A 27,442-nucleotide genomic window follows, 5' to 3' on the forward strand; every position below is an offset into this window, starting at 1 on the left:
TCATCAGATAGATTTAATCCTAGGAGCTAGTTTTCCTAACAAGGCTGCTCACAGGATGACTCCTATTGAAACTGAGGAGCTAAATAGACAGGTTTAGGAGCTATTGAGGAAGGGTTTGATTCAAGAGAGCCTAATTCCATGTGCAGTACCTATAGTACTAGCACCAAAGAAGGATGGAGAGTGGATGATATGTACAGAATCTCGAGCTATAAATAGGATAACCATCAAGTATCGGTTTCCTTTACCAAGAATGGATGATCTTATGGACTGTTTGAGTGGAGCTTAGTATTTCACAAAGATAGATCTCAAGAGTGGCTATCATAAGATACAAATACAAGAAGGAGATGAGTGGAAAACAACCTTCAAGACCAAGTAGGGTCTTTATGAGTGGTTAGTCATGCCCTTTGGATTGACAAACGCCCCAAGCACCTTCATGCAGCTTATGAATGAGGTACTTAAGAAGTTCTTGGGAAAAAATTTTATTGTCTATTTGGATGATATTTTAATTTTCAGCAAGATTTTGGAAGAACATTTATTGCATATTCATAGTGTTCTTGAAAGGTTAAGGGAAGAGAAACTATTAAAAAATATAAGAAGTGTATCTTTGCAAAAAGGGAGTTAGTCTACTTGGGGTTTGTTATATCACCTGAAGGTCTCAAAATAGATCTAGAGAAGGTAAAAGCCATCTTGGAATGGCCTAATCCAAAGTTTGCTACTGAGGTAAGATCATCTCATGGTCTAGTTAGTTTTTATAGGAAGTTTATTAAGAATTTCAGTGACATATGTGCACCCCTGACTGACACAATAAGAGGGAATAGAAAAGAGTTCAAATGGACTACAGCAGCTGCAAGAAGTTTTGAATTGCTGAAGAAGAAGGTGATAGAATAACTTGTGTTGGCACTTCTAGATTTTAGAAAGGTTTTCTAGGTGGATTGTGATGCTAGTGGTAGTGTTGTTGGGGATGTGTTAAACCAAGAAGGTAAGCCTATTGCATATTTTAGTGAAAAATTGAATGATGCGAAAAAGAAGTATTATGTTTATGATCAGAGTTCTATGCAATAGTTCAGGCCTTAAAGAAATGAAGGCATTATTTATTGCCAAAGGAATTTGTTTTATATATTGATCACTAGGCATTACAGTACCTAAATAGCCAAGGTTAATTGAATCAGAGGTATATGAAGTGGGTAGAGTTCTTGCAGAGCTATACATTTGTATTGAAGCATAGAAGTGGAAAATCTAACAAGGTTGCAGATGCACTAAGTAGGAGACAGTTGTTGCTTACAGTAATGCAGGTTGAAGTAGTTGGGTTTGATGAACTCAAGAATCTGTACCCTAAAGATCCTGATTTTGCTGAAGCATGGAAAGCTTGTAAAGACTTTGTTGCTATAGATAGAACTAAGTGGTTAGACTATTTGATTCATGATGGTATGTTGTTCAAGGGCAGTCAATTGTGCATTCCAAGGAGTTCCATGAGGCAAAATATGATTAAGGAGAAACATAGTGGAGGGATGACAAGACATTTTGGTTGAGATAAGACCATTGCCATTCTTAGAGAACATTATTTTTGGCCTCAGATTTCACAAGATGTGAAGAAGTTTGTAGAAAGTTGTCAAATTTGTCAAGTTGCCAAGGGATTTAGTCACAATACTGGACTATAACAGCCATTGTCTGTTTCATCAAAGCAATGGGAGGACATAAGTATGGATTTTTTTCTTGGATTTCCAAGGACACAAAGGGATAATGACTCAGTATTTGTGGTGGTTGATAGGTTCTCCAAAATGGCAGATTTCATTCCATGCCACAAAACTCATGATGTTGTCCATATTGCAGACTTGTTTTTTAGAGAGGTGGTAAGACTACATGGTCTCCCAAGGAGTATAGTTTTTGAAAAAGATACTAAAATTGTAGGGTATTTTTGGAAAACATTGTGGAAGAAGTTGAGAATAGACTTGAAATTTAGTTCCACACATCACCCACAAACTAACGGCCAAACAGAAGTGGTAAATAGAAGTCTGGGCAATTTACTGAGATGTTTATTTGGGGATAAGCCTAAGGGGTGGGATTTGATTCTACCACAAGCAAAGTTTTCTTACAATAACTCTATAAATAAGAGTACTGGTAGATCACCATTCCAAATTGTATATGGGAGTAGCCCAAGGACTGCACCAGAATTGAGGAAGATAGAGCAAGGGGAGAGGACAAGTGTTGAAGCTGAAGAATTTGCTGAACATATCGAGCATCTACATGAGGAGGTTCAGGCACACATTACCAAGATGAATCAAGAGTATAAATCTAGGGCTGATCAAAGGAGAAGACATAAGGAATTCCAAGTAGGGGATCTAGTCATGGTACACTTACAGAAAGAAAGATTTCTAGCTGCTACTTATAATAAGCTGAAAATGAAGAAATTTGGCCCCTAGAAAATTTTGAAGAAACATGACTCAGGAAATGCATATGAGGTGGAGTTGCTAGATGGAATTCACATTTCTCCTATTTTCAACATTGTAGATTTAACAGAGTATCATGATGATGGTGTAGATGAGGAGTTGATGTTAGAGCCATGTCGAATTCCTACTTCTAAGAAGGAGGAGATAGAAGACATTCTAGATCATCGTGTGGGTAGGAGTACTAGAAATAGGCAGTATGAAGAGTATTTGGTCAAGTGGAAAGGATGGCCAATAGAGGACTCAACTTGGATTTCAGCTTTCCCATTTGGGATTTCCTCTACCATTCATAAGGTGACAAGGTCACTTTTCAATCTACCCTAGGTGTCTGATGCAAGAGCATCCAGAGGTATAAGGGCAATCTAGTGTCATCCAAAAAAATGTACTTAGACTTAGTTTCTATTTCATGTGTTTTCATTTCTAGATACCCATTTGGGTCAAATAAAGGTTCCAACTCTCACAATTCCACTATCACTATTCTAGGATAGAGTATTTGAACACCTTGGGATACGTGTAAATGCTAAAAAAATAGGAGTATATAATTGAGCCATAATTTTGGTGAACTAGAAGGTGTAAATTGGTCAGATGATTTTAATTTTAATTTAGAGCATTCTAGAAAAAAAATCAGGTCAAAAGGCCCCACGGTTTGAAAGTTATCGTTGTTTTTCAATTTTTGGAGACCTCCTAAGAATGCTTCAAAGTCAGGTTAGGGGAATTAAATGACCTCAAATAGGGCCAAAAAAAGGGGGATGAGTGAAGCTAGTCTATAGAGGTATAGAGCACTTCGAGAGCTTTCCAAAAATGTAAACGGTTCATCAATCAAAGCTACGCTTCAAAAGTTATGTCTCCCGAAAGTTCGATTACCATTTTTGGATTCTTCTAATTTTGTGCCAACTTCTAATGCGACTTCTAGAGCCTTCTATTTGGTTGGTGGATGACAACTAGCACTTTCTAGAATGTATTCCTAATCCTTAACCCTCTGGGGTCTATTTAAAAACATTTCTAGCATTGTAAAAGGCAGTTAGGAGTGGAGTTTGAGAGGAGGTACTAGGAGAAGAAATTATCTCCAGATTTACACTATTGTAAGCCTGTAGGGTATGTTTTGGAGTCTGTTTCTCTGCACTAAGTGTACTAGCATATTTTCATAGTTAATAAATTTTTTCCTTTCCTTTTGTGTCCATTATGTGCTTGGGTTGTGTCCGCATCACATTCACAAGACTACCTTTCGGACTCGCTATGGACACTATGACTCCACAGTGGTACCTTTTGGGTTGACAAATGCTCCAACAGTTTTCATGTGTTTGATGAATGGGGTGTTTTGATCTTATCATGATAGGTTTGTACTTGTGTTCCTTGATGATATATTGATATATTCTAAGTCTTAAAAGGAGCATGAGGAGCACCTGCGATTGGTTTTACAATGTTTAAGAGACAATCAGCTTTATGCAAATGCAGCTAAGGGTGAATTCTTCAAATTAGAGATTCAATATTTAGGGCATGTCATTTTAGGTGATGGCATTTCTATGGACCCTACAAAGATCCAGGAAATGCTAGATTGGCCTACACTGATTAATGTGTTAGAGATTCATAGTTTCATTGGTCTAGCTAGTTATTATTGTAGATTTGTCCAAAACTTCTCTAGAATAGCACATCCTATCACTTTCTTTCAAAGGAAAGGAAAGAAGTTTATTTGAATGGAGAAATGTGAGGAAGAATTTTGGAAGCTCAAGGAGCTTTTGACTAGTGCACCGATCTTAGCAGTAACTGATCTGGAAGGTGATTTTATGGTTTGTACAGATGCTTCCCTTGAAGGGATTGGAGCAGTTTTGATGCAAAATGGACATGTGATTTCATATGAATCATGCAAGCTCAAGGATCATGTGCTAAATTATCCTATGCATGATCTTTAGTTAGCAGTGGTAGTTCATGCTTTGACAAGGTGGAGACATTTATTGTTGGGCATAGATTCAACCTACATAGTGATCATCGTAGTCTTTAGTACATTTTCACATAGCCTAATTTGAATGCTTGCCAAAGGTGATGGATGGAATTTCTATGTGAGTATGACTTCAAGGTAAAGTACATTCAAAGAAAGGAGAATGTGGTGGTAGATGCTTTGAGTCATAGGAAACATGTGATATCATCTATGACTCTTAGTGTGATTTGAGGAGTCAGATTCTTTAGGCACTTCCTACAAATTCTTTGTACTAGGAGGTGTGCAGAGAGATAGATTCAAGAAGACCTTTGGAGTGTAAGTTTTTAGGCTATGTCTTAGGGCTAGATGGTCTTTTGATACATTTAGGAATGATTTATGTGCTGCTACTGGATGAGCTTCGCACCTTGATTCTAGTAGACGCCCATCGTGCACCTTACTTGGCACATCCAGGTGTCAAGAAGATCCATGTTGATTTGTGACATTTATTCTATTGGTCAGGGATGAAGCATGACATTGTTGATTATGTGGCTAGGTGTCTTGAGTGTCAGAGAGTCAAGGTAGAACACTAGCACCTGGCAGGACTTTTGTAACCAAATCTCATTCCTTCATGGAAGTGGGACATCATCTCTATGGATTTCATAGTAGGATTACTTATGACTACTCATCATCACGATGCTATCATGGTCACCATTGATCGATTGACTAAGGTGGCACATTTTTCACCAATCAGGTCTTCCTACATGGCAACTTCTATAGCTAATGTCTTCATGCGTGACATTGTGAGACTACATGGTATTCCCCAAAAGATCATTTTAGATAGGAATCCTGTATTCACATCCACATTTTGGACATCACTGCAACATGAGCTTAGAGCACAATTGAATTTCAATTCAGCATATCACCTAGAGACAGATGGTCAGATAGAGAGGGTGAATCAGGTTTTGGAAGATATGTTAAGGATGTATGGGATGGATAGGTAGACACATTGGGAGGACTATCTCTACCTAGTGGAGTTTTTTTACAACAACGGGTATCACAATTCTATTGGCATGACACCATTCCAAGCTTTATATAGACATCCTTGCCATACACCTTTGATTTGGGATAGTCTTGAGGATTGTATCATGTTGGGTCCTGAGATGCTTCATGATATGGAGCAATAGGTAGTGTGTATCTTTGAGCACTTAACTACGGCATAGGATAGGTAGAAAAAGTATGGTGATGCACATAGGACAAATAAGCAGTTTTCTATGGGAGATAAGGTTTTCTTGAGAGTGCACCCATGGAAGAGTCTGATCTGATATGGAAAGGGTTTGAAGCTAGCACCACGCTTTGTGGGACCATTCGAGATTCTTGAGAGGATTGGCCCAATTGCTTATCGCCTTGCTTTATCGCCTAGCCTAGCTCGCATTCATGATGTTTTCCATGTTTCAGTACTTAGGCAATATATTCCTAATGTTGTACATATTCTTGATTGGAATGCATTGTAGGTAGAGGATGGGCGACTAGCTTTGGAGCCGATTCATATTCTAGAGTAGCGGAAGTTGACCCTCAAGGGTCGAACCATAAAGCAGGTAAGGGTCCAATGGGACCCTACTGATGACTCTTCAGCTACATGGGAGGATGTAGCTAAATTATAGGAGTTATATCCCTAATTGTTTATAGGCTTCTAGGAGTAAGCCTAATCCTATGGGGGGTGGATGTAGTGCCTACCCTCATTTACATTTTTCTAAATACATTGTTGCTATCATGGTCGAACTTTATTAGACTAATTTATGTTGATGGTTAGTAGTATTATTTTGAGACTATCAGATATTGTGCTATGGATCTAGTTGATATGTGATGAGATTACTTAGACTTTATATTTCATATATGCATGATGGTTATTACATTATTTCCAATTATTGATGATGATTAGTTAGATGGTTTATTATCACATGTGTTTTCTTATGGATACTTACCCCATACTTTCATGTGTATGGTGTGCGCATTTTTTCTCTTTATGTATGGCATTTTTGATGTGGTTAAGGAAGGGAGTCATAGTCACCTACTGGTTAGGATCTACATGATGCAACACTTCCTACCATTGCCTGTTTAGCTTAGCATATATATATATATAGTATGTACATGCATGGATTTTATGCAAGTTGCAAGTACCAGGTATCGACTTCCCTAAATTGCCAGGATGAGCGTACCCTATCACACTATCTCAATGGTAAGAGAGGGGAGATAAATTCTCAAGTCTGAATCCTAAACCCTTCAAACTTTTTTTCCTCGAAAGGTAGGACAAGTATTCAAGATATTTTACCTTCTGAATCTGTCGGATGACATAATTCATGATTTTAACCCTTCAGATTGATTTTGTATGGATTATTCTATGATGGGTTTTCATATTTTATTTTGGAAGTCCTTGGTGAATTTTCTATTAATCGAGTCTTAAATTAAAAAGATTTAACTAATAATTTAATTATTTTGGAAAAATTAATATAATATCATGATCTTTAGATATTTTGATTTTAATTAATTAAATGGGTAATTAATTGAGTTAAAGAATTAAATAAAAGAAATTAAAATTAATAATAATAAAAATAATAATAAAATAATAAATAAATAATAATAATAATGATAAAAAAAATTAAAATAAAAGTTATAAGTCTATCTAGGAGTAAGTGCACCTCTGGAATGCACATATGTCTACAACACAGGAGTTAGCACACAAATTAAGCACATGGTGTCTACAACCTTATGACTCATCTAGAAGGTTGGAATAGGCTCGTGCTTAGTTGTCAATGCTTATCTCATCTTCTGGTTGTTTCTAGAGGCATTCTAGGTGCTTCCTGAGAGTTCTTTATATTTAGGCACTCCTAAAAGCTTAGGGAGGGTGTTTTGGAGGACTCCAGAATGTTGGAGAAGGAAGGAGCTTGCTCTGTAGATTCTAAGGAGAAGTGATTTAGCATTAGTGTCCAAGTAGACACTTGTGAATTTTGTATATGATATTTTGCTTCTTGCTCTTCCTATCTTCTTCGTGTCTTCTGAATATATATGTATATATACATATATATATATATATATATATATATATATATGTGTGTGTGTGTGTGTGTGTAAATACACATACACACACATATATATACATATCTATATATACATATACATATATATATACATACACATATATACATATATATATAGCTCTAAAAATATTATTATATATATTAACTGTCGATATTAAATCGGATTTATGATTTAAAATCGTCATAGTTGAAACACTTAAAATGCATTTGGGAAAACTTTTTTTTTTAAATGTTATTTGAAATCATATTAAAAAATAAAATTATATTAATATATGAGAGGGGCAAGTTACACCCCCCGCCCCATATTCCACTGCCTTTAATAGTCACAACATACCTACGTACGCAGTGTACCCACAACAGAGCATTATTTAATGCATAAGTAGTAGGATACCTGCGTATGCAGAGTACCCGCAATGAAATGTCACATAGTGACAGTCGCACAAACGATAGCGAAGTTTTTTTTAATTTGATTATGTTTTCTTAAAAAAATGTTTATGTTATATATATATATATATATATATATAGGTTATGAAATCGACTTTTAATATATTCATTATCATAATTAATAATATTAAACATTAATAAATTTTAAATATTATATATTAAATATATATATATATATATATATATTATTAATAATTGTTAATTATTATATTAATAATAAATGAAAATTTATTATTAGTTTTCCTTTCAATTAAATTAATCATCTTATAATATTTTAGTTTATTAATATAAATTTAATCCAAATGTAATTTGGAGGAAATTTGTAATTTCTTTTATTGAGTTTTCAATTGATCTATTGAATTTTCTGTGTGTTCTATTGAATCACGATGGGGGTCTTTTTTCAAATACTGTATATATAATATACTCTTAGAAACATCTTAAAATAATTATTTAATGGGTTATGGGGAAGTACTTTTATCTATCAAACAAATACATGGGTTGGGAAAAACATACAAAATGTTCCTTCACTCGATATCTAAATTTGAAAACGAAAATTGAGACCTCCACTCTTAATTCAACTATGAAAATTCAAGCAAATCAAAACATGTACTTGCATTTTGTGTTTTTTCTATGCTTCTTGTTTTGGGTTTTTGGGTTGACTAGTTGTTGACCACTTATAGAATGTCTACCAGAGGCTCGGGGGTTATGATTGTGATGTCATGATGATGTCTTTTGATCTCGATCCTTTTTAACTCAACCATGATTATGTTATGGCATGCTGATTGATATTGTTTTCAGTCTTCTTCTTAAGCTGTGATATGTGTAACCTTTTTATGAGTTATCGATCAGTTGTATTTGGATTACTTTCCAGTCACCTTGAGGGGATTGAATTGTTTATCTGATCTTGATGATGTCATGTTGTGACATGTTTTGACTCAACCATTTTTGGAGTATTTGATCAATATTACTTTGAGATGCTTTTTGGTTGCTTGTTGGGAACCAATGACTATTGAGATTATCAGTAATACCTTTATTTGCCAATAGAGAACTGTTGTAGTCATGATTATCTATGGATGCTTTTCAGTTGCTCATGGAGATTTGATGCTCTTTTGTGGATTATCTTTTGGTATTTTTCTAGTCACTTTTATAGGACTGTGGTGATTTTGTGATTTATGATTCCATGAGCTTAGGGTAGGTTATCTACTTGTAGTGTCGAGAAGTGGCTTGTAATGGGGGTCGGGGCCCTAAGTGGTTGCCAAGGTAACTCATTGTAAGTTGTTTAATAAGTGAAAACATTACACCTAATATTGACTTAAATGGATTTAATAAGATAATTGTTTTTTCTTTCCCATGCCTCGAGTGCTAGTACAGACTAGGATGGGAGTAGAGAGAACACTTGGTTGTGACCTTGCATTTCATAGTATGCCTTGTTAGTACGAGAGGATACTAGTGGCCACATAGGGATCACTAGGGGGTCGAGGTCTATTGAGAGACTACCAGGGTAACTCTAGCATGATCCATGTGATGACACTTTCCCACTTGCATAGTAGGTTTCCTACATGTTTTTGTTGTGCCTCTGGGATTAGATGCCGGTTTGTGATTGGAACCTTTGAGTTAGTATACTTTTAGAATTTCTGAACTTAGAAAGTATTTGTGCTATGTGATTTGATAGCCTATTTGGGACTTGAGATTATCTCCTCAGTACAGTGAGAGTGGACCATTTAGGTTTCACATGGTTGAGTGGTAGTGCTTTTTCACTCTTACCATTTGAGATCTATATGAGACGTCGTGGCTGGCACATTCTTTGTTGGCATCTATCTTCATTTTGTTCATGGATTATGTTGGTGGACACATATCCTTACATTGATGATTAGCATATAATAGATGATGTTATTTACTTATCTTATGTCTTATTTTGCCTGATTTGATCTCTTATGCATATATTGTAGCATATTAGATTCTTTCTACATATGATGTAGTATGTTTTAGGAGTGACATTCCTACTATGATATTACTGATGATCTCTTCAGTGATTTGGAATGTTATGCACAGAGGGATGGCTAGGGCCCATGATGGTCTAATGATGCTATTTACGGTTGGGAGGAACCGTGCACTTAGTCAATTATGTTTGATGATATTAGGTTATCTCTTATGATGGATGTTTATATCTTCTATGATGATGTATTATGTATGGTATTGGGTTCCATTTACTTTATTGCATCATGGACTAGAATTAGGATGAAGATGTACTTTATTTTCACTTAAGTATATTCTTTTAAGCTTTCATACCCTGTGACTTGTACAGTGGATGATTGAGCATTCTGAAATGTAATTTACTAAGGGACATTTAGAACCAAAGTATATTGTTTAAGAACATTGGACTTTTTATTATTATTTCATGTGGATGTGGTATTAGATGGAATTAATATTAGTTAATCTTAATGTGATTCAACGTTAAGGGATCGTTAAGGAATGTAACTTGTTATTTATGTTTATGTATACTTTTAGTTGAATGTTGTTATTGTTTCTACTACTGTGTTTATGATGTAAATGGTTTAACTTTCATGTTTCAAAAAAAAAAAAGCTACCAAACTTAGTGAAACTGTAGGTTAATTCTTTTGGATCGCTTGGCAGGGTGTTACACATAACATATCATAATACAATGAAATTTTCAAAGAAAGAATAAATTAAGGAACATATCCTTAGTTTCATTCTAATTCTCATCCATGAGAACTCAACTCCCTCTATTAGTCTAAACTCCCTCTGCCTTTAGTTCCTTCCTCTATTAGCAAAACTCAGCCTTCAACATCTTCTTCTACTAGAAAACTCTCCCTCTTTGATATCAGACCAAGTTCTTCCTCATTGACATCGCCAAACACAATTTCTTTTGATATGATAGCCAAACTCTCCCTCTTTGACATCTCATGCCAATGAAAATATTCAACGAATATTAATGTACCTAATATACTAACTCATTTTTAATATGCCCTTGTTAATACTACATCAACTGATTAATATTTAGCATGCTCTAGTTGATGCATCACTAAACTTCTTTTAGTGAGCTTCAAATAGGGGAATGACACCTAACTTACCTCTTAAATACAAAAATGCATTCTTAGGTAATGGCTTAGTAAATATATCTGGAATTTGTTCTTTAGTACTCACATATTCCAATCTTACCTCTTTATCTTGTACCAATTCTCTCAAAAAATGATATCTTATAGCAATGTGTTTTGTTTTGGTATGCATCACTGGATTCTTTGATATATTAATTGCATCAATGCTATCATAGAAGATAACTATTGGATCCTTGATTTCTATCTTCATACTTGCCAAAAATTGCTTGAACCAAACAACATTTGAATAATTAAGTGTTGCTACCACATATTATGCTGCTTTTCTGGACTATGAAATACAATTTTGTTTCTTTCTTGTCCAAGACACTAGTCTTTTACGAAGAAATAGCGCTCCGCCACTGGTTCTCTTTCTGTCATCAATACTTCCTTCCCAATTGGCATTTTTAATGCTTTCAAATCCAAATTGCCTCTTTTTTTGTACCATTAACCATAGTCTTTTGTACCTTTTAGATATCTCATGATTATTTTGATTTCCATCATGTGATTTTCCTTGGGAATTGTTTAGAATCTTGCCACCATACCAACTACTAATGCAATATTAGGCCTTGTATGCACTACATTCTGCAATTTTCTAATTATTGATCTGTATGTGGTCTGATCTACCTCCTTGGAATCATCATTTTTGGAAATCTTATGTCTAGTAGATATAGGAGTTCCAACTGGTCTTAAATTTTCCATTCCAAATTTCTTTAGTATCTCCTTGATATATTTAGATTGAGTAATGTAGATACCATATTTCTTCTATTGGATTCGCAATCTAACAAAGAATTTTATCTCTTCAAACATAGAAATCTCGAATTCTCTACTCATTTCTTTCAAAAATGCCTTGCACAAGTCATCATTTCGTATAAGTGTCATCCATGAATATTTCTTCCAACACAATCTTCTTATTTGGTCCTTCTTTGATATATAGACTGTTCTTATCATTTGTTCTTTGAAAACCAATCTATCAAGTAGTTATGAAGTCTTTCATACCAAGCTCTGGGAGCTTGCTTGAGACCATACAATGTTTTGTGTAATTTTTATACCATATCTCTTTTTTTGCAATCTAAAAAACCTCCAAGTTGTTCTATCTAGACTTCTTTATCAAGAATTCCATTCAAGAATGTAGATTTTACATCCATTTGATAAACTTTAAATCCTCAATGAGTTGCATATGCTAGTAAAGTTCTAACACCTTCTAATCTTGCAACAAGAGAAAAACTTTCATGATAATCAATACCTTCTTCTTGAGAATGACATTTACATACTAACCTTGCTTTATTTTTGGAAACTTCTCCATCTTGATTTAGCTTATTTCTAAATACTCACTTTGTGCCAATTACATTTTTATCCTTGGGTCTAGGAACAAGTGTCTAAGTTTTATTCTTCTCTATCTAATCTATTTCCTCATTCATTGCTTAAATCCAACATTCATTATCCAAAGCATCCTTAACATTTCTAAGTTCAAATTTAGCAAGAAAACATGTTCCTTTCAATTTATTTCTTGTCATCATTCCATCTAACTTGTCTCCAATGATCTAATCAGGTGCATGATGTCTTCTGAAATATCATGCTAACATAGGTACTTTGGATTTAGAGTTTTTTTCACTAACCTCTCCATGATCTTCTATATTAAGCTTGGGTCCCACTGTCTATGACTTAGGTCCATCAGACTTAGATTGCTCTTGCAGCAGCTTGGTAGCTTCTAACTATGACTTGGATCCTTCTAATTTTGATTTGGGTTGCACTGGATGCAACTTGGTAGATTTTAGAGATTTTGGGGACTTGGGAGGTGAATCTTTCTTGCTTTCAAATAGATTTGGCAATGTATCAGGTTCATAGTAAACAAATCTTCTATAATCTCTAGGTTCTTTGTTGCTTTCTTCTTTACTCTTTTCTGCAAACTCATCAATTCTCACATGTGCACTTTCTATGATTTTATGAGTTAACAAATTCAAACATTTGTATGCTTTGCTTCTATAGAAGTATCCTAGGAATATGCTTTCATTACCTTTGACATCAAATTTACCTTTCCTAGATTCTTTCAAGATATAACATTTACTACCAAATACTTTTTAGTAACCTACATTAGGTTTGTGGCCATACTATAGTTCATAAAGGGTTTGATTTGATTCTTTCTTCAATTATACTATGTTCAAAGTATGCATTGCAGTACTAATTGCTTCCTTCTAGTGTTTGATTACAAGATTCTTTTCTATCTCAATATTCTTGCACAATCCATGATGGATTTGTTCCTTCTTTTAACTATATCATTCTGTTGAGGTGTACCAAGGGATAATACATGTCTCTAAATTCCTTTTTTAATGTAGAATTCATTGAACTCATTGGAAATGAATTCACCACCTTTACCCGATCTCAAACATTTTAGGTTCTTTCCAATCTCTTTCTCTACTCTGGCCAAATACCATTTAAATTTTTTAAAAGCTTCAGGTTTTTCTTTTAGATACATTACAATCATCATTCTAGAATAATCATCAACAAAAAGAATGAAAAATATATCTCCACTATAATTCTCTATTCCAATAGGTCCACGTAATTCTATGTACAAGCTCTAGTCTTCTTCAAAATGATAGGTCTTGCTTTTAAAACTAGTTTTTCCCATCTTACCAATTTGAAAATTTTTGTATAGACCCGTATCAGGTTTTCTCAAGCTAGGAATACCTCTTACTCTTTTACTTTTTCTTATCTTGACCAAATTATCAAATTTTACACGACATAATCTTTTGTGCCATAACCAAACTTCTTCTAGTTGAGCAATAAAATATGAACTTTCACTGAGATTTAAATAGAATAAATTACCATTTGTTTGTTTTCCAGATCCAACTAGATTTCCTTTTACATTCAGTAGTTTGGCCTTCCCATTCATGAAATTCTACCTTGAATCCAATGTTATTCAACTGTGTCACACTCAGTAGATTATGCTTTAGTCCTTCAACCCAATAAGCATTTTCACATCTAAGTTCATTGGTTAATGAGATACACCCTTTTCCCTTTATGCAACAAGGTTCATTGTTTCCAAATCTCACACTACCACCATCATAATGTTCCATGTGTTCAAAATTTTCTTTGTCTCTAGTCATATAATGTGAGAAGCCTCTATCAATAATCCATGTATCATTTTTGCTAATATGAGAGATAAGTGCCATTTTATCTAAGTGCCATTTTATCTCCTTCATCATCAGATTCATCTTTTATAGCAATATATCCCATTTCATCTTCACTATTATTAGAATCTTTAGCCATAAAACAATATTTCTTACCTTTTTCCTTGTAGTCCTTGTAGTTTTTGAATTCCTTCTTGCCTTTGAACTTATTTATTTTCATCTTTGTCTTCTCTATTTGGGCACCTTGTAGTAATGTGACTAACTTCTTCACAAGAAAAATAGATTAGAGGAATCTTACCTTTGTACTTTCCTCTACCTTTGGAATATTTCCTTGCATGTAGGGCTTCAACAACTTCAAGTTCACTATCTAAACTTTCTTTCTCTTCTTCACTTTCTAATTGATTAGCTTTTGATTTCTCACCCTTTTTCTTGAGTGAAAGCTTGGCTTCGAATGCAAAATCAATACCTTTGGAACTAGGGACATAACTATCATAGTTATCCAACTAGAGCATCCAAAGTTATGTTGCTATTTGGATCACATCTCATTTCTTGAATAGTAGACACCCAAATTGCATAGATAGGAAGAATGATTCTGAGTACCTTGCTTACAACTATTTTTTCATTAATGTCTCCTCCAGATGCTTTGATTACACTCACACTTTCTTTAATTCACTCAACATATTTTGCAATATTTTCATCTTCATTTGATCAAATTGTCCTCTGAGAATTTTGGCTTTAGCTCTTCTTACATTATCATCTCCTCCATAGATGGATTTTAGTTTGATCTACATATCATAAGCTATAGTGCAACTTTTGACTTCATTCATCATAATTAAGAGTAGAATCAATGTCAGTCATCATTATGTTATGATTTTTTTATTTAACAATTTCTTCAACTGATAGTGTTCCAGTAGGAGTCTTGTATTCACTATCAAGATATTTACAACCTAAATCACTAATAGTTTCCAAATGTAACCTCATAAGTCCTTGCCATGCTATAAATTTTTCTCAGTTCAAATTGGGAATCTCTTTTCTATAAAACATCTTGATCTTTAGGTTTCACTAGTACATTTGAGTCTATTTTTCGACCATTATTGGTCAAAATTTTGACCCAATTTTTGACCAAACTTCGACCAAATTTGACCAACCCATTGGTTGGAATTTTTTTGGTCAAAATTTTGACCAATACGTTGGTCGAAAAACTTCCATAGCCATGGTGTAAGTTTTTCCAGGAATTGGTTGAAATTTTGACCAATGAAGGTAGAAAATTCTGACCAATAAAGGTAGAAATTTTGAACAATGAAGGTAGAAAATTTTGACAAATAAAGGTAGAAATTTTGACCAATAAAGGTAGAAAATTTTGACCAATGAAGGTGGAAATTTTGACCAATGAAGGTCAAAAATTTTGACCAATAAAGGTAGAAATTTCAACCAATGAAGGTAGAAATTTTGACCAATGAAGGTAGAAATTTCAACCAATGAAAGTAGAAATTTCTACCAACACCTGGGTGTAATTTTTTTTCAGGCTTCTATAAAACAGTTCACATGCCTTGCATGTGATATGACATTTTGCATGCATCTTGCACTCTCTCATCCGGCTGATGATGGATTATGGAGAGTGATCTGAAACGATGATGCTAAAAAACACACACAATCAAATCCAAAACGAACTTGCGTTACAAATGGATTGTGGAAATTTGATATTGTATGCATGTCTACCAAGACAATCACAACTTAGACATATATATATATATATATATATATATATATATATATATATATATGTCTAAGTTGTGATTGTCCTGGTAGACATGCATGCAAAATTAAAAATATCAGATTTCCATAATCCATTTGTAATGCAAGTTCGTTTTGGATTTGATTGTGTGTGTTTTTTAGCATCATCATTTCAAATCACTCTCCGTAATCCATCATCAGTTAGATGAGAGAGTGCAAGATGCATGCAAAATGTCATATCACACGCAAGGCATGTGAACTATTTTATAGAATGCCTGAAAAACATCAACAGTAACTAATCAAACTATCATAAACACCAATAGTAACTAATATGCTTCTTCATTAATATGCCTAATACAATAAGAAAACTTGGCAACTATGCATAGAAAGTTATACACTAAAAGGAACTCATTTAGGGGATACAAAATTTGAACAACCATATGTTAAGATTCTAGAATGTGTATCACTTGCCTAAGTCTGACAGTTGAGAATAAGTTTTTCATCCTCCCTATAGTATGTTTGAATGGCCTGCACATCCACAAAAGTTCCAGTGTCTCAAATTTCTAGAATATGAATTGTTTGGTACCAAATGGACATGATTGACAATAAATCATCACATAAAAAGACTCCCATGTGAAGCATGAATAGCAAAGGAAATGAATATGGGTCATAGGGAAGAGAATTAAATAATAGAGGCTCTTAACTTTAGTTATAGTCATGATATGGGTAATGCACAACTGCCTCCTGGATTCATGTTCCATCCCACTAATGAAGAGCTCATAACACATTATCTCATTAGAAAGGTTTTAGATAGCAATTTCACAAGAAGGGCCATTACTAAAGTGGACCTCAACAAGTGTGAGCCTCAAGGAGGGTTCAATTCCCTCCTTTATTATTCACTATGCATATAATCCCACACACCCATTTGAAATTGAATGATGATATGTACTAAATATTGCATGTCTGTGCTGAGTGCTCAAAAACCATTCATTTCATGCCTTCATTTGTACACAATGTCTTTCTAGTTTCTTTCTACTTGCATGACCATTTCATTTCATATGATCATTTGAAAACTGTGTCACTCTAAGCTCTCATATATTTCCTCTTGATTGATCATCTCATAATTTTTGAATGGGAGCTTTTTCATAAGCTATAGGCATCCATAAAAGCATAAAGGATTTTGTTAGATGGTGTAGATGAAGTAGTAACATTTTCCTTGGGGGACATGCTTTCAAAATGGAAGCATAGATAAGTAATGTGAGCTGTTTGACAGGATGCCTGAACATAATGTGGTCATCAAAAGCCATGGTTGCTGGATATGAACAAAATAGATATATTGAGAGAATATATTTATTTAAGTCACAACTTCCTTGGTAGACATGCATGCAAAATGTGGAATCCAAGATGAATAGTTCAATTGAATCCTCCTCCTAGAGGAAAGCTACAACAAATACATAGTTCAATTGAATGGTCTATAGATACCATCAGGATCAACATTTTGAACAATCCATCATAATATGAATCCTTGAATCATCTCACCTAGATCAAATTTTTAAGCTTTACCTCATACTCCTCAACTATCATATTATCTTATGTACCTGATAGTCACCCTAGTTCAGCTTCCACTGTAATGTTCTTTGCATGGGCCATGGTTGTTATGTATTTAGTATATGAAATATTCTCATTGAAAGATAGATGTGAACTATCCATCATTACAGAGTCAACAACCTAATAAACAATCACATACACAACATGTCTATGAATGTTTTTGCACATACAAAGATAATCATTCAATGTACCACGAGGATTTATTTCTGATACCTCCAAAAGCCTTCATAAGTTATGATGGACATAATTATATTGTAAGAAAAAAATGCAGCAACTATAATGATCTCACCATGGAAGAGGTGACAACACAAGCATGCTACTGTATGATTCGTTTCTTTCTATAAGGTTCCACTGAATCATTTATTCAAATACTAAGAGATGTTTTAAATCTGAAAAAGTTTTGTGATACCATTGTATATAACATACCATCTTCAAAGTCTCAATCAAGTCATGCTTTTCAGTTCCATGATCAATATGCACTGTGATAGGGGCCTATCAAAGTAACTTTTATGTTAAGCATTGTTCAAAATGAGCCAAATTTAACTATCAAAGAATAAAATTGGGATAGTTCATTATGTAATTCTACTGAAAAGACTTCACTTCACATTTAAATAGGATAGAGAATGATCACTTTCAGTTTATGGATGTCATCCTACATGAGATCATTCATTTTGCTTGAACTTCAAGCTTAAGGGCTAAATAAATTGTAAAGCATCTTCATAGCTACTTATGCAAATCACGTGCTCCAAAGAACCAACACTTGCTAGCTCAAAAAGAAGCAGAAAATCATTCAGGAGTAATAGAAAAGAAAGTAGTGGTAGTATTTTAAGTCATTACTGTACTTGATACTAAAATACTATACAAGAAGCCCCTTGTGGATATGCATTAGGGGATTGTTTTCCATTTACCTTTACATAATATTTAGAATACTCATGGGTCCTCTGACCCTATGATAGAGTAAATTCAAACTTCAAAATGGACAAGGTTTAATGTGTCATGATTTGATAGTAGTGATATGGTCAAAGAAATACCTGGAACAGATTACTTCCTACCACACAAATTTCTGTTGTTGCACTTCAAAATATTTTGATAATATTTGTTTCTCACTATAAGTCCTATAAATACAATACACTACATTTTATTTTATGTGACTCTGCAAGGACACTACCTTTTGTTCCATGCATGATTTTCCTTTCTAAGATCACTTGTAATATTCATAAGAACCTATTTGCTCCATAAAACAAGTAATTCCAAAATGCAAAAATAGCTTAATTGTTTTTACAGTGATATTTTGATGTACACAACATGATAAGCTCTCTGGATACATATAGTAGCATGCTCTATAGCAGAGATACAACATGCAACCAAAGGTGCTCCCCCATGCTTTAGGGCACTTGGATGGATCTGTGAATACAAGAAGAATAAATCAAATCAGCAAAGACCAAAAGAAACACGTCATTCCAAAAAGGCTACCTAGTACAATTATGTTATTAAGAAAGTAAAATTTTCATTAGTTTTGATTATTATACTAACAAATAGACATCACCTTGGGTGTCCTTTTATTGTGGCTTGAATGATATAAAAGCTCAAGAAGAAAACAAGTCATGTAGTGAGGAGTTCGATGAAAGTGTAGTCACAAAAGAGATGGAAGTCTAAGCATTGTTATAGATTTACTTGGTACTATATTGATGTGAATATGAAGAAGGTGCTTGTTTATCTAATTACATTATCCTCTAAGTTGGGGAATATGATGTAATACATCAAACATATGAGCTCTTTGGGTTTTGAAAGAAATGCTCCATGGCTTGTTATGTTTTTGATGGGTGTAAGACATGAAATCAACTTCATATAAACAAAAAAGATCCATCAATTCTCTTAGAGGTTGGAATCACATCCTTCTATGGGAGGGAGATTTCTCTCTTTTAGACAAGACATTTTGAGCACATCATTCTTGGTTTTGATTACCCTATGAAAAATATTTAGAGGAGTTGGGTAAATGATTGTTTTGTAAAAGGGTATGCCTCAACAAAGCCAACCGAACTTGGTGGGGAAAATGATTGAAGACCTCAAAATATGAAAATAGGAAGACCTACAACCACTAAAGTCAATTTTATTTGAAAATTAATGACTTGCAAAATTTAAACAAAATATAAGATAGATGAAAATGATAGATCTATATAATAAACATGATTTCAACTCAAGTTTTTGAACTATTTAAATTTTAATCTATATAATAAAATAATTTAAAATACCTTTCGCAACAAAGAGATATTAAAGAGTTTCATACGGAAGAGCTATAAAATCAATTTCATTATATTTGAGAACACATTTATTTCATACAATTTAGTTTTTATATTCAGAGAAGATATGAACATTTATTTACATCTTTAAGTAACTGTTCAAGAAAACAACCACCTGTGGACACTCAATTTTGAGTTACAGGAGGTTTGACAATCCGAACAGCACTAAAACAAAGTCATTAGATTATGAATTACATTTTAAGAATGTGTGTCTACAGCACTTACCAATTGCCTTCTTGATGTAAGAAAAATAACTGCTGGAAGAAAAATTATAGCAGGGAAAAAAGAAAAGTTAGATTGCATGAACAAATTGGAGCAGCTAGAGCGAACTGTTGAGGGAAAGACAAGAAACCACAAATGTGTCAGGAAATTACCATTACAAATCTAATGTAATCCTTGTAATGTTAGAAACAATAACAACTTTAGGAGAGATTCATGGAAGAAACACTGCCAATAGCTAGACTTGATCAGTTGTAAACAAGAAGCTGAACCAACATTAATTTTAAGCACAACTGTAAAAGATTTAAGACAAAAATGTAGCTCTAGAACATAGGCTTTCCACATTAACTCCAACATTGCGCCCATGCCTATCTTGGGAAAAAGTGAATCATTCAATTACATGAGAAGATTCTATAAATAAAAACTGTTGAGTAAACAATCATAACCAAGACATCTTACCAAAACAAAAAAAATACTAAAAATTCAATCTAAAACATTCAAATTTGCCATGTTAGAAAGTAAGTCTAAGTCTAATGACTTGAAGCTAACAGTCTTTTAACAATTCAAAATAATTCCCTAAGAAGAACACCCATCCCTTTGCAGCAAAGCAATTATCACATCCTTTCAAAAGCAAACTGATACAATTTTCACCATTTCTTAAGTCTCCATGAAATTTGTAGTCACAACTGATCTTCTCAATGTACTCATGTTTCCTTTCTAAATATTAATCTACACCTTACCTTTCCATTTCAAATGTTGCACCATTAATTCTTTACGCATCTAAATTATTTTATACCCATCAATGACTATTAATTGCATTTGAGCTTTAGATCACTGTCATCTAGTAAACATTTATCTAACATCACATAAGTGTAAAGATAATTTAAAGCTATTATTTCTTGATCCTTGACTCTTTTCATTCATTCAATGTTGTTAGTAGTTGAATTGTACTTACATTATGTTTTATCCAATCTGTAGTAGAAAATAGACATCAATATGTTTTCTCCCTTTAGTGAATCCTCCATCCTGATGCTTGAGATAGCATACTCAACTTTCATTGTCAAAGCAAGTCCAAAATAAGCATGTTTTACCCCAGGGAAGAAAGGACAAAAGCTATACTAAAACCCTTAATTCATTGAAAAAAGAAGAGGAACATGAAACTTACAAAATCATGAATCCAAAAACTTGTAATAACCCATTTTAAAATAGGAGAATATTTCGATGTTGATAGTAGCAAAAAATTTGATTAAAGCTGTGATATCCATGGATGTTGCTTCAAATCGCTTGCATGCTCTTTCCAATTGTATGAAAAGGTAATGGCCTACATTATTCAATCAATTGAATGGAATTTTTACTTTGAAGGTTTGGAGGGTGTGTTTTGATATCACTCTCTATTCAGATTCCCCAACAATTGGCCTTCATACTGAATCACTTATGTTTTGCACCTGCATAAGAACAATGTTGACAATTAATTATATATTTTCTGAGAAAATATCGCAAACATGTGTTTTTAAAGTACTACAGTCTTAGACTTTCAAATGAATGAATGAATGAATTTGTGAGACTAAAGCATCTTATGGGACTCACAAGTTAGCACACACTACAAAAGGGAGGAAGATAACTTAAGCTGGTTGTGACCTCTGTAACCTCTTGATTGATGTCTCTTCGCTGGTGGATTTTAATAATCAAAAATTACAAATCAAAAAATATCTATAAATTTGGATGTCTTTCCAGATAAAATATCATGTCAACTAATATTTGCATATTAAGTGGCCTCATCACCTAAAAGAAAAGTAGAATCTGAAACCCCATTCAAACTACAATAGATCACTGAAACAATATGATTGAAAAATGTCTTATAGAATCTTTGAAGAACTTACATCAATGCAATGGAGAGCTGAACCTATAGTTGCACTATTTCTTACATGGTGGTCATCATCAGACTTCTATTCATGGTGGTCATCATTAGACTTCTATATCATCAAGCCCACAAAGAGTTGCAAATGGTTACAGAATCATTGATGCTTGCATTGTCATCATCATTAGAACTCTATTATATTCAAAATTCACAAAGGGTTAGCAAATGATGAGATTAAGTTATTTTTAAGAAAATTATAATCTTTGAAGAATTACATCAAGACTTCTAGTAGTATTGTTGCTTACACTACCATTACCATGAGACTTTTGTTAAGTCAAGTCCACAAAGGGTTAGCAAATGTCAGATTAAGTTACTCTTAAGAAAATTAGAATATTTGAACAACTTACATGAAGACCTTTATTAACATCATGTTTGACATGGTCATTATCATTAAGCTCATGTTTTAATCAAATACACAAAGGATTAGAAAATGGTCAAATTAAGTTATTCCTAAGAAAATTAGAATCTTTGAAGAACTTACATCAAGACAATGGAAAGTTGAACTTCTAGTAGTATTGTTTCTTATATGGTCATCATCATGAGGTTCTTATTAAATGTCCTCAAAGGTTAGAAAATAATCAAAAAGGAGAAAAAAAAACATATTAGTTGTAACAATAGCATAACCTTTAAATCTTACTTTCTATTTGAACAAGATAGTATAGACCTTTCAAGATTCTTACTTTTCTAATAAATAATATTAGCACAATCCATTATCAACCCAACATATCTTTGATAAAATCATTCAAAAATGGAAATTAGCAAATGTCTAGATTAAGTTATTCTTAATAAAATTAGAATCTTTGAACTTACAACAAGACGATAGAGAGCTGAACTTCTAGTAGTATTTTTGCTTACATGGGCATCATCATCATGCTCCTATTATAGTCAAGTCTACAAAGGGTTAGTAAATGCTCAGAATAAAATATTCCTATGAAAATTAGAATCTTCATAGAACTTAAATCAAGACAATGGAGAGCTAAACCTTTACTAGCATAGTTGCTTACATGGTCTTCATCATCAGACTCCTGTTATAGTCAAGTCCACAAAGGAATAGAAAATGGTTAGATTAAGTTATTCCTAAGAAACTAAAATGTTTGAAGAAATTACATCAAGAAAATAGAGGGTTGAACCTCTAGTGACATTATTGCTTACCTTCTCCTCATCATCAGATTCCTATTTAAAGTCCACAAAGGTTAACAAAGAGACAAACAAAGTTAGTCTAAATTGTAAAAAAACATGTTAGTTGTAATATTAGCATAAATTCTTTCAAAATTATTTCAAAATTCTTGCTTATCTAATAAAAAATATTAACATAGTCCAATATCAATCTGACATACTTCTGATAAACATATTTGAAAACCTTTCTTTTTTGGAACCCAACATAAATCTAATAAATCCAATCGAAATCCTTCCATCCCTTTGGGACTATTGGAATAATTTTAGTATCATTAGTGACATCAGATGATGCTCCACCATGCCCAAAGTAGATGTTGCAATGATTGATGATCAAGGAAGGTGTTGCAAGATTTGATGGAGAAAGGTCATTTGAACTTGATATTGGCATTGTGTTTTCTATGCAATAAATGAGAAGCAATTATTAGAAAACAAATAAAATACAAACTATTCAATGCAAAAAGTTCTTGCTTGTTAAAGAGACTTTTAGTTGTAACATGGAGGTTCTTTTTAGATTTTGTTGACAATTGTATCAATCACATGATAAATCCCAATTTTTTAACAAATCTATCTACTAGACCCTGTTACCCAAACTAGAATTTGTGTCTCCAATGAAAGTTAGCACTTAAAATGATTACAATGCTTCAACATAATAACTTACAAAGGACATCCCAGTATTTTAGAGTTTTCACTCATTTCAAAAATAATTTTACCAAATTCATCTCAAAACTAAAACAATGGATTCCAAATAAAAATCATAAATAGAAAATGTAACTTACGAAATTGTATTGATAAGATGCATCACACGCTACTTGTAAGTATGACATTGTCCAACAAGATCTATAATCACTTCCAGCTTTAGACCCTGCATATTGTAGCTATTCCAGTAGATTTGAAGCATTGATTGGAAGCATGGTAGTTGTTTCATGTCCTTGGTTGGGAGCCTCAATTAATAGATGTAATAGGAGTCAATAATCAATAAAAGACAACCTACTTCTAGCCCTCAATTCAACCTTAAGATATCTAATGATCATCAATGTAGTTCTACTTTCACAATATCAATGATCCTGATTATTAAGTCCTAGAGATCATATGCATCCTCTGCCTTCACTAAGAATCTGGATTATAATTAGCTTATTATTTCAATACAAGAAAGTTTCAGTACTACTTGGTACCAAGATTAATGCAATATCCAGTTAACATAAGGTTGCTTCAACTATTAAAACATATTGACATCAACATTAAGTTATGTGTGGTGATCTCAAACTATGAGCTACAATGGTTACTTATATCTATTTGACAAAATAATTTCTTCAATAATGACCAAAGCCTAATCTACAAGGCTATTACACCCATGCTTCACATCTTTATTAATGTCATAAGTCTACAAAGCACAATACATGTTATTAATCATTGTGAGCAAAGAGAACTTGAGGCCATTACCAGTAGGGAACAATACAGTAACTTACACTAAAATCTATTATCTTAAGAAATTGTGACAAAAATCCTCTATTTTAGTAAAAGTCCTCAAAACTTGGATAGAAAATAACCATGAAAGACAAGAAAACAAAATGATAAAAGCAATATAATAAAAGAATTGAAAATGCATTTTTAAAAAGTAGTAAAATAATGCCGAACAAAAATCTAGCAATTTGATCCGTATTTATTTATCAGTGATTTCATATGACAATAATTTAGAGAAACAATTCATATTATCTAAGTAAACAATAGTGTTGAGTAAACCACAGTATAGCATCAAACTTTATGAAAAGGCATAAAATTCACAAGTTGTGCTTCATGCACAAAACCCTAAAACTTCTAATTCTAGATAGGGAAACTTATAGGCCAACTCAAATACTCTAAGTCCCATAGAATGCTAAGATGTAATAGATTTGGAGCCATAGGCACAAGAAGACTCATGTATAGGGAGGAGGACTCTACCACTGTACCCACTTTCTTGTGGTAAAAATATTTACATATAATATCTCCATACCAGACCACATACCCCAGATATCCAGGATTATATAACCTTCTCCATATCATATTTTCTAACAACTATATTAAATATTGTGTACTTAAAATCATATTCATGTATTTATGTACCTTGAATCTATGTGATATCACCATCCCTGCACCCTTCTGTCTATATATCTTTTTCTGGGCATCCATTGCCATAAAAGAAAAAATTGTCTACTCATCTATTACAGACCTTAATTCCACACTAGTCAATGAAAGAGGGAATTAGTTTTAACACGGGTAATTAAAAGGTGAAGAGATGAAACTGAGAGCATGTTCGTGCATTTCTACTTCCATCCATGCATGCTCAACCATTCAAAATGACTATTTTATGAACTAAATATATTTTAAAGCCCCAATCATGCCCTAAATCTACTATGAACCCACCATCATTCCCTAATTGTTATTTTCCCTATGGTTTCGCAGGTCAGCTATCCAAAGTACAAGAGTGTGCAATAGACTGTAGTTAGTATACCATCTTTTTAAAAACTTTAGATTCTCGTAGTATACCCTAGGTAATATTGAGGTTTTGTTCTTAAAATTTTAAGGTTTTAGAATCTTTGCATAAATTGTTACTGTCATACTCAAAAATAAAAATCACAATTTTGTCCATAATGTGAAGATTTAGATATAATGATGCCTACCTGTTATTCTTTGACAAATTCAAACCTTGAAGGTAATTCTTTGACAAATTTAGCCCCTAAAGGTAATTTTGGAAATGATCCTTAAAATCTTTATGAAATTGCAAATGGTAAAAGAATTTCTTTTAATAGATTTTCCATTTTCAAATAATGCTCTCAAAATAAGTCCTAATTTTGAGTCTGTGCCAGCTGCCCCATATTTAGGAGTTGTCCCTAAATCAAGATTAATAACCAGCATTAGCCTGACTCCTGACATTTGATTTTTTACTTTAGAGACTAGATATGGAGTCTCATGAACAACATATGAAGTAGCCTTTGACCTATTATTCGTTCTTGGATATGGTGTCTCATCAATAAAATTAATAGTAGCTTTCATTGCCTTCCTTTCAACCCCCACTCATCTCCCATCTTTGCATTTTCTCAACTTTGAAGATCTCATTGGAGTCTCATATATCAGATCATCTTTATGAACTTTTATATGTTTCTTCTTCAGTTGATTTACTTGGCTATTAGATTGCTTCCTGATCATATGGCTAGCATGTTTTGATGCCCACACACATTGAAAATCTTGAGCTCTACTTTTGAAATGTGCAAATCTATGTGCACTCCCTATTTTCTATGACTTTCTTAAGTCTACGTCCATAATCATTGCCCTTATGCTTTCTTGAGACCCTTTCAGCTTGTGGCAATTTTAGAGAATGTTGATCATCATACAAGTCAAACATCTGATGATATAAATGTCCTATCTAGCCTACATTTCTCCCTTTCCCACCATTAGTAGCCATGACATCATTTTGAGAAGAAGCCCCTGCATCAGACTCATTTTTCTACATATCAACATCTTTATCCTCATTGGACATAGAATTGAAGATATCCCCTGAATCATCATATACATAGAATTCCATATCCTTATATACTTTTCTAATCACCATGTCCAATTAGTTAATATACCTACAAAGAAGGGCATGGCTTATATGAATGTATGATAAATTTAAGTGTTATCAGATATTAAATTTATTAGACACAGTCTATTAATAAGTTAGACAGTTACTTGGATGCAATAACTCTGTTTGCAAACTCATTTAGGTTTTCCCCACCAAATATTCCTCCTGGAAAAATAAATTGGATGTTTTCCAGAAGTTTGCAAATTTCTTTTATTAATTTATTCTTTGTTTGCTCTTCAATGCTCCCAGCAATCTTTAAGGCAAGTATTTCCATGCGAAATAATACTTGTAATTCATGTCTATTCTTGAGTGAAGAATTTCAATAATTTTTTTAATGAGCTTTCAAAGAAATGTCTATGTAAAAGTCTAAATGACAAAGACAAAAAAAAAAAAGGATACTCTCTAACCTTGTCCTCAGAAGTGTATAGAGAAGCAAAATTAGAATTGCCAAGGTGGGTAGATAATGGAAGGGGGCAATCTTTGTACTTGACTTCCAATTCTTTAGGTTTTTTCAAAATCAACTTCATCACTTCATGGCAAGTGGATCTCTTAGTTGAATTGCTTGCTTTTGCAATGTTTGTAGATGAGCAATGCTCAGCTTCTAGCTAGACCTCTACATGTTGGAATGACAACATCTGTCAGGCATTGAACTAGATCTCTCAAATCAACATCTTTTCTAGAAAGGCCATGCTATATTTTTTCATCCAGTGATTCAGTGAATGCTTTTTCATTATCTAACTCAACAGT

This window comes from Cupressus sempervirens, chromosome 10, assembly GCF_028749045.1.
Source record: "Cupressus sempervirens isolate cs-2001-9-10 chromosome 10, ASM2874904v1, whole genome shotgun sequence".
Taxonomy (NCBI): domain Eukaryota; kingdom Viridiplantae; phylum Streptophyta; class Pinopsida; order Cupressales; family Cupressaceae; genus Cupressus; species Cupressus sempervirens.